The following is a 7,521-nucleotide window of genomic DNA, read 5'->3' as shown; positions in this document are numbered from 1 at the left end:
GGGGCGGGCGCGGATCGGGGGCAACGCTCGGGCCTGGTGGGTGCGCGCTCGTGCAGTTGTTTGTGTTTGAAATTCAATTGCTCCCTCCTCTGCGCGAGGCCTCTTCCTCCACCCCCCACCCGGTCCCCACTCCTTCTCCTTTTCCCTCCTCCCTTTCCCACTCCTCCTCCTCCTCCGTCCCCCGCCTTCGCGCTCCCTCCCGAGGCGGTTTGATTCGTGCAGCTTCTTGACACCCTGTGCCTGCCACTGCCGGCCGCCCAACCTGGAGCCGCCTAGCGGCGCGCGGCGAAACAGACGTGAGGAGCCGATAGCCGAGCTCGCCGAGTAGGCTTTGTGTGCCCGCTGTCGGTGGGTGACCGCCCGCCCGGGAGGAGCTGGCGCCTGGCTGGACAGAGCGGCCCTCGCCCCGCCCCCGGCCCCGCGGGGCGCTCACTACCCTTGCCCGAGCGCAGTCAGTCAGTCAAGTGTCGGCATCTACTTTGAGTGTCTCCTTGCCCTCTCTCCATCCTAGTCCACGAATATTGGCTGGGCACCCGCGGTGCTTGACTGCTTGCTGGGCGCTCGGGGCGAGAGGTGGGCACCGCGCCGCAGCGCACACAGACGTCCGTCCCAAGCATCGACGTGTTTACAGCCTGTAGAGTGGCTGGAAAAAGTCCGGGCTCTGCGTTCTGCCTCGGCCTTTGTTGCGGAAGAAGGCTCAAGTTGGGTGCTCAAAGGTGTTTGAAGCGTTGCGCCCACCAAATAGCCACATTCTATGTGCATTGATTATCTCCTGGTTCTCTATGCACAGCCTGGCATAGAGCTGGCGTCAAGGACTAGCTAAGCCTCCTAAAGATAAACTTTCTCCTAATGGGGAAAAACAGTACAATGCTAATAAATCCAAATTTTTCATTTGGGAGGAGCCAGGCGCTACCTCTTTAGAAGGGTAGGAGTGTGGGGAAATCTGGGAAGGCTTCACGAAGGCAGAGCTTCGAACTTTGAGAAACTACATTTTAGCCTAGGTTATATGCCAAGAAGTGGTAGAACCCAAACTGGAATTTAAGTCTCTTCCCATTAGCCCAGGTGAAACTTTATTGTAATTACATCTTTAATTTGCTGCCACTGTGGCTGGCTGTTCAAACAGACCAGCCACTCCTCCGAAGGAAGATGGGGCAATCTACTTCTGTAGTGATACCGCCGTGGGTTTCAAGGAGGGATCGCTATGAGTCAGATCCGACTCAGTGGCAGTGAGTTTGGTTTTGGTTTGGTGTTGGTCTTGGCTTTGCCCAAATTCCAGTCACCTAAAGAAGATATTTAGATCTTAACCTTACAGTATATCCAGAACCTTAAAATTTTGCAACAAAGTATTCTAGGTTTAAATAGGCAAATGATGCATGTTTTTCTTTGCACAAGTTTCCTAATCTTATTTCAAAACCAAACCAAACCAAACTCACTGCCTCCAAGTCTACTCAGACTCATAGTGACTCCTTTTGAGTTTGCCCAGTATTCCTTCCAAGGAGTGGCCTGGTGGGTTTGAACCACCAGCCTTCTAGTTAGCAGTCAAAGGCCTTAGATGCTAAGCCACCAGAGCTCCCTCTCCCTGTAAGAAACTCCAGTCTGACAGGGAGATAGCTCAGAGGACAGGAATGCATAGGAAATAAGGACACAGGGAAAAGGTAACCACAGGGAGAAGTGAGAAGAGAGTTGTTACATTATGGAGATCACAATCAATGTCAGGGAACAAAATGTATGAACTGCTGTATGGAAAATGAATTTGCTCTACAAACTTTCACCCAAATCACAATAACAAATAATGATCATCATAAATAAATAAATGCAGCCTGTAGCCAAAAGACTGAGGTCTTCATTCCACCCTGCTCTTCACCAGTCATGAGAATTTAGAAGACCCCCTGAACTTCCCAGAGCCTCAGTTTCCTCAGATGTAAAATAGGAGAACATTGCTGCCCTGCCAGAGGGTTGCCGAAGCACCGGTGGCTGCTTATCATTATTGGAAGCTGCAATTGTTCCCTACAGATATGCATGACAGTTGACTGTCCTGCCTGTGGCAAAACATTCCATAAGTCTTGCCTTTATAACAGTGTGGCCCGTCAGTGTAATTCCCTCTTGTGATAGAAGTACCTCTGGCCTGGTCCACAGCTTCTCTAGGCTGCTGGCACAGTAGGGCACCCTGCAAGGTCCTGTTGCAATAAAGGAGCCATGCACGCCCTCTGCCATAGGGCCTTCAGCCACAGGCTTGTCAATTTGTTTCAATAGCAAATCCAAACTTGTTGCAACAGAGGGACTAGATTCCAGTCAGTGTTTACTCTGCAGTGCATTCCAATTTGAAATGCAGTCAGTGTAATTGGCCAGATTTTGTCAGGCCAGTGCTTTTCTTTGTTGTTATTGTTGTTAGGACAGAATCTTGTCACAAGGCTTTAAAGATGTTTCAATGACTTGTCCCAGTGTCACAACACATTTCCTTTATGTGTCCAGGCTACTATTGTAAATATGCATAGTTTCATTACAGCAAACGTTTTTAAACTATTTTCCAATTTAACACAACTTGATTTAGAGCTCTGGTAGCGTAGTGCCTAAGGCATGTAACTGCTAACCAGAAGTCTGGTGGTTCAGACCTACCAGCCACTCCTCGGAAGGAAGGTTGGGCAATCTACTTCCGTAGTGATACTGCCTCAGCAACCCAAGGAGGGATCACCCATAAGTCAGATATGACTAGAAAGTAGTGGGTTTTGATTTAGTTAAAACCAAGACTCCTACCCATTTCTCTACTTTATTTCATCCTTATAGTCAATTTGGAGGTGGCAATAAGACTTCTAGATTCTTGTTGTAAGACATCTGTTGGGCCTTTCATTTAGTTTACCTTGCAGATGCCAGTTGCAATAAAACAGCTAGATTCTCTTTGTTGTAATAATTTCCCAGGCGTTGGTTGCAATTGAATATCCAAATTTTTCCTTACAAAAGCATCATCAACCAACTCATAGCTGCCCCTAACAACCATGCCAACAGCCACAGAGGGTCAGTTACAGGGGTGGGCATAGCCTGCTTCCCTGGGATTCAGGCCTAACTTAGTGCTTTGCAAGCTTTAATGTGCAAATGAATCACCTGGGACTCTTCTTGAAGAGATTCTAATTCAGTAGCTTTTAGGGTATCTGCATTTCTAACAAGCTCCTAGGGACTGCTGCTGGTTAGGATCACAATTTGAGTAACAAGGGTCTAAAACAACTAGTTACAGGCCTCCAGCATGCCAGCCCGTTTTGAGACAATAAATGTCTCAATAATAAATGTCTCACCTCTGTATGTGGAAGACCAGACCAGAAGACTTGGACTTGGGGTCCCAGAGCAAAGAAGGCTTATGAATACAGATTTGCCTCTGGTGATCTGAAGTAAGTCTCTGGAAGGGCAAGGTCAGGGAAGACGATGCTGGGCTGATCTCTGTACATATCAGGAAGGAGGAGTTGACAGCAGCAGCAGGGCTGGAATTTATGCTACTAGAGAAAGGGATAGGGCGACTGACTTGTTTTGCATGTCAAGGGACCTGAGTTTGAATCCTAACCATCATTTACTGGTTTTAGGGCTTCCAGCAAATGACTTAATTAGAATTTCTAAGCTTGATTTTCTTGCTCTGTAAAAATGAGAGTACAAATATCTACTTAATGAGGTAGTTGTGAAGTGTAAAGGAGATTATTTATGTGAAAACTTCACCTGCTTATTAGATTCAGGTCAATGTCAGCTTCCCCTGAAGTCCGAGAGTCAGCGCAGTTGGGGTTTTGGCTCCGGTTCCAGCCCTCACCACTGTGTGACTTGCCCATATCACCACTTCTTGGCCCACAGTTACCCTCTCTAGGAAATGGAGGCCAGGAGGACCATTTGATTCAACCAGTGGTTTTCAAAATTGCACCTCCAACACCCCCTCTCACCCATGCCACCCAAAATAAAAGAGCAGTCCTGTTTTTATGCATTTTATGTGGAGTCAGAGTGGCTAACTCAGAGCATAAGCTGTGGAGTCTGAGATAACCAACCGAATCTGCCACCAATGCTCTAACTTTAGGAACGCTCCTTAACTGCTGAGTCTCAGTTTCTATGTCTGTAAAACGGGGCTGTGATGAAGAGTGAATGAATTAATCTAATTAAAGTGCTTTGAACAGAGCCTGGAACCTAGTAAATACATGGTAAAATTGGTTATCACTGTATTTATTGTTGTATTAAAACCTGAGTAATATTTAATTTTTTGGAAAAAAAAAGTCTTTGAAGCAAGCTTCTAAGGTGCCAGTGTAATGTATGTTGGTAATGCCACAGAGTATGAGAGTGGCTAGCATGGGCTTGGGAGACAGGCTACTTGGGTTTGAATCTCCCAGCTCTCCCGCTTATCACCTACGTCACCTGCAGCAAATTACTCATCCTTTCTGTGCTTCAGTTTTCTCATGTGTAAAAAAGGAAGTTAACGAATCAGTCAATATATGTAATATATGTAAACTACTTAGACCAGTGCCTGGCATATCTTGTTGCCAGGTGCTGTCAATTTGATTCCGACTCAGCAACTCCGTGACAGAGTAGAACTGTCCGATAAGATTTTCTAGGCTGTAATCTTTTTTTTTTTTTTAAATACATTTTTATTGAAATATAATTTATATACAGTGAAATGTTGGCATAGTGCCTAAGGCATTTGACTGCTAACCAGAAGGTTGGCGGTTCAAACTCACCAGCCACTCCTCAGAAGGAAGATTGGACAATCTACTTCTGTAGTGATACTGCCTCAGAAACCCAGAGGGGTTGCTATGAGTTGGATTCAACTCCACGGCAGTGAGTTTTTTTTTCGTTTGTTTGTTTAAAGTGACATGGGTCAATGCTTTCTTTTTCTTCTTCAGTGTTCCTTCCCCTTCCCTCTCACCCCTGGAAACCAACAAAGACAATTACCTTCTGTATATAAACCTTTAGGAGCTCTGGTGGTGTAGTACCTAAGGCATTTAACTGCTAACCAGGAGGCTGCGGTTCAAACCCACCAGCCACTCCTCGGAAGGAAGGTTGAGCAATCTACTTCCCTAGTGATACTGCCTCAGAAACCCAAGGAGGGGGTCACTATGAGTTAGGACCAGCTGGACGGCAGTGAGTTTTTGGTTTATATAAACCTTTCATTGACTTTTTACAATAATGAACTAATAACTGTATTTGTCCTTCTGTGATTGACTTATTTCACTCCTCTGGGCTGTAATCTTTCCAGGAGCAGATCTCCTCGTATTTCTCAAGCTGAGCTACTGGGTGGGTTCAAACTGCCAAACTTTCACTTAGCAGATGAGGTACTTAACCCACCTCACTGCCGGGGCTCTGGTGCTTCAAAGTGGTACTATTAGCTGGCAGTATAATAATATTAGCTATTTTTATTCAAAATACTTATATTTTCAGTGATAACAAACATTAGTCTATGGGTAAATAGGTGGTGGTGGTGGTGGTGTTATGTGCCATCCAGTCGGACCCGACTCATAGTGACCCCTCCTTGTGTTTCCGAGGCAGTATCACTACGTAAGTAGATTGCCTTCTGAGGAGTGGCTGGTGGGTTTGAATCGCCAGCCTTCTGGTTAGCAGTCAAGTGTGTTAGGCACTACGCTACCAGAGCTAAATGGGTGGTAGACAGACCAAATGATCAGGTATGGGTAGATGAAAGAAAATATATCCATGACCGTATATAAGGTTGGCAGATTATATTTCTACATACTTATTTGTATGTGCTGTAAGAATATCCGTATAAATAGCACAATAGGGGCCAAAGTTATAATAATTTCTTAGGCACTGTCAACCACCCTGATGGAGCAAGTTGTTGGATCTGTGGTCTCAGGACCATGGTGGCAGGGGACATCAAGTTCAATTGGCATAACATACTACATGAAAACATGTTCCACATCCTACTTTGGTGAGTAGCAACTGGGGCCTTAAAAGCTTGCAAACGGCCATCTAGATGCAACAATGGGTCTCTCCTCATCCAGAGCAAAGAAGAATGAAGGAAACCAAAGACACATGGAAACAATTAGTCCAAGGGACTAGTAGACCTTGCGAACCTTAACCTACATGACATGAGACCAGAAGAACTAGATGGTGCCTGTATACCATTGCCAACCACTCAGAAAAGGATCAGTGCAGGAGATCCTGGATAGAATGGAAGAACAACGTGGAACAAAACTCAAAATTATGAAAAATACCAGGTTTACTGGTCTGACAGAGACAGTGAGACCCTCTAGACTATGGCTCCTAGTTACCCTTCAGGCCTGGAATTGAACTCACTCCCTTGGCTTCCAGCCAAATAATAGACAAGCATACAGAGTGAACATTTACATCAGGTAGATATACTGCTTAGAACGATCAATCACGGGAGAACAGAAGGGCAGTACTTGCACAGGGAGATAGCTCAGGGGGCAGGAATGCATAGGAAAGAAGAACTCAGGGAAGAGGTAACTACAGGGAGGAAGTGGGATCAGAGCTGTTACATTGTGGGGATTGGAGTCAATGTCATGAAACAAAATGTGTATGAACTACTGTATGGAAAATGAATTTGCTCTGTAAACTTTCACCCAAATCACAATAAAAATAAAAATACTTATGTTTTGTAGCTCTTCTCTATGTATACTATCCTTGACAACAAAAATATTATTTTTAAAAGAAAGAGTTCCTCTGCTTTTAAAAAACAAATGAAATAATTAGATTCAGTCTCTAAGACTGCACTATCCAATAGATGTGGCTATTTAAATTTAAACTGATTAAAATTAAATATTTAGTCCTCAGTTGTAATAGGCACGTTTTAAGTGCTCATTGGCCTCTTGTGGCTAGTGGCTACTATATTGGACAGTGAGGACATAAAACATTTCCATTATTGCAGGAAAGTCTATTGGACATTATTGCTTCAAGGCAATGGCTTTTAACTTGAGCACTTTAGAGTCACTGAAGAATTTAAAAAATACTAATGCCTGGACCCCACTCTTAAAAATGTATCTTGGATTCCTTCCATATTGAGTTTAGATTTAATTTAATGTTGAGAGCCAGTAAAGACTTTGGGCAAGACAGAAACATGAGCAGAGCTGAGCTTTTAGAAACTTCATCTGGCAACAGCAGGGAGATGGAGGAGCCTGGAATGGCCTGCCAGGCTCAGGGAGAGGGTCTAGCATTGGCCCTGGCTCAGGGACGTGTGTGTGCCCCTGCCTATGTGTGAAAGGTATAACAAAGTTCCAGGAGAGCTGGAGTCCTGTTTTTTTTTTTTTTCTCCTCAGCTCTTTCCAAGAATTGTGATGGCACCAGCTCCTCTGGCCCTCAGGGTAGAGACACCTTCAGCCTCAAAGGGGGGGGGGGGCAAAGCACCTGGAGATCCCCACAGTTCCAGTTGCCAGTAAAAAAATCCAGTTTAATTTCTTGGGTAGGTAATACATGTACATGGTACAAAATTTGTTGTTGTTGTTATGTGCCGTCGAGTCGGCCCCGACTCATAGTGACCCCTCCTTGGGTTTCCGAGGCAGTATCACTATGGAAGTAGGATTGCCCAAC

Source organism: Orycteropus afer, unplaced genomic scaffold, assembly GCF_000298275.1.
Source record: "Orycteropus afer afer isolate SDZICR_OR568_19922 unplaced genomic scaffold, OryAfe1.0 scaffold00217, whole genome shotgun sequence".
Classification (NCBI taxonomy): domain Eukaryota; kingdom Metazoa; phylum Chordata; class Mammalia; order Tubulidentata; family Orycteropodidae; genus Orycteropus; species Orycteropus afer.
The sequence above is the reverse complement of the archived record's forward strand: the minus strand, read 5'-3'. Positions refer to the sequence as shown.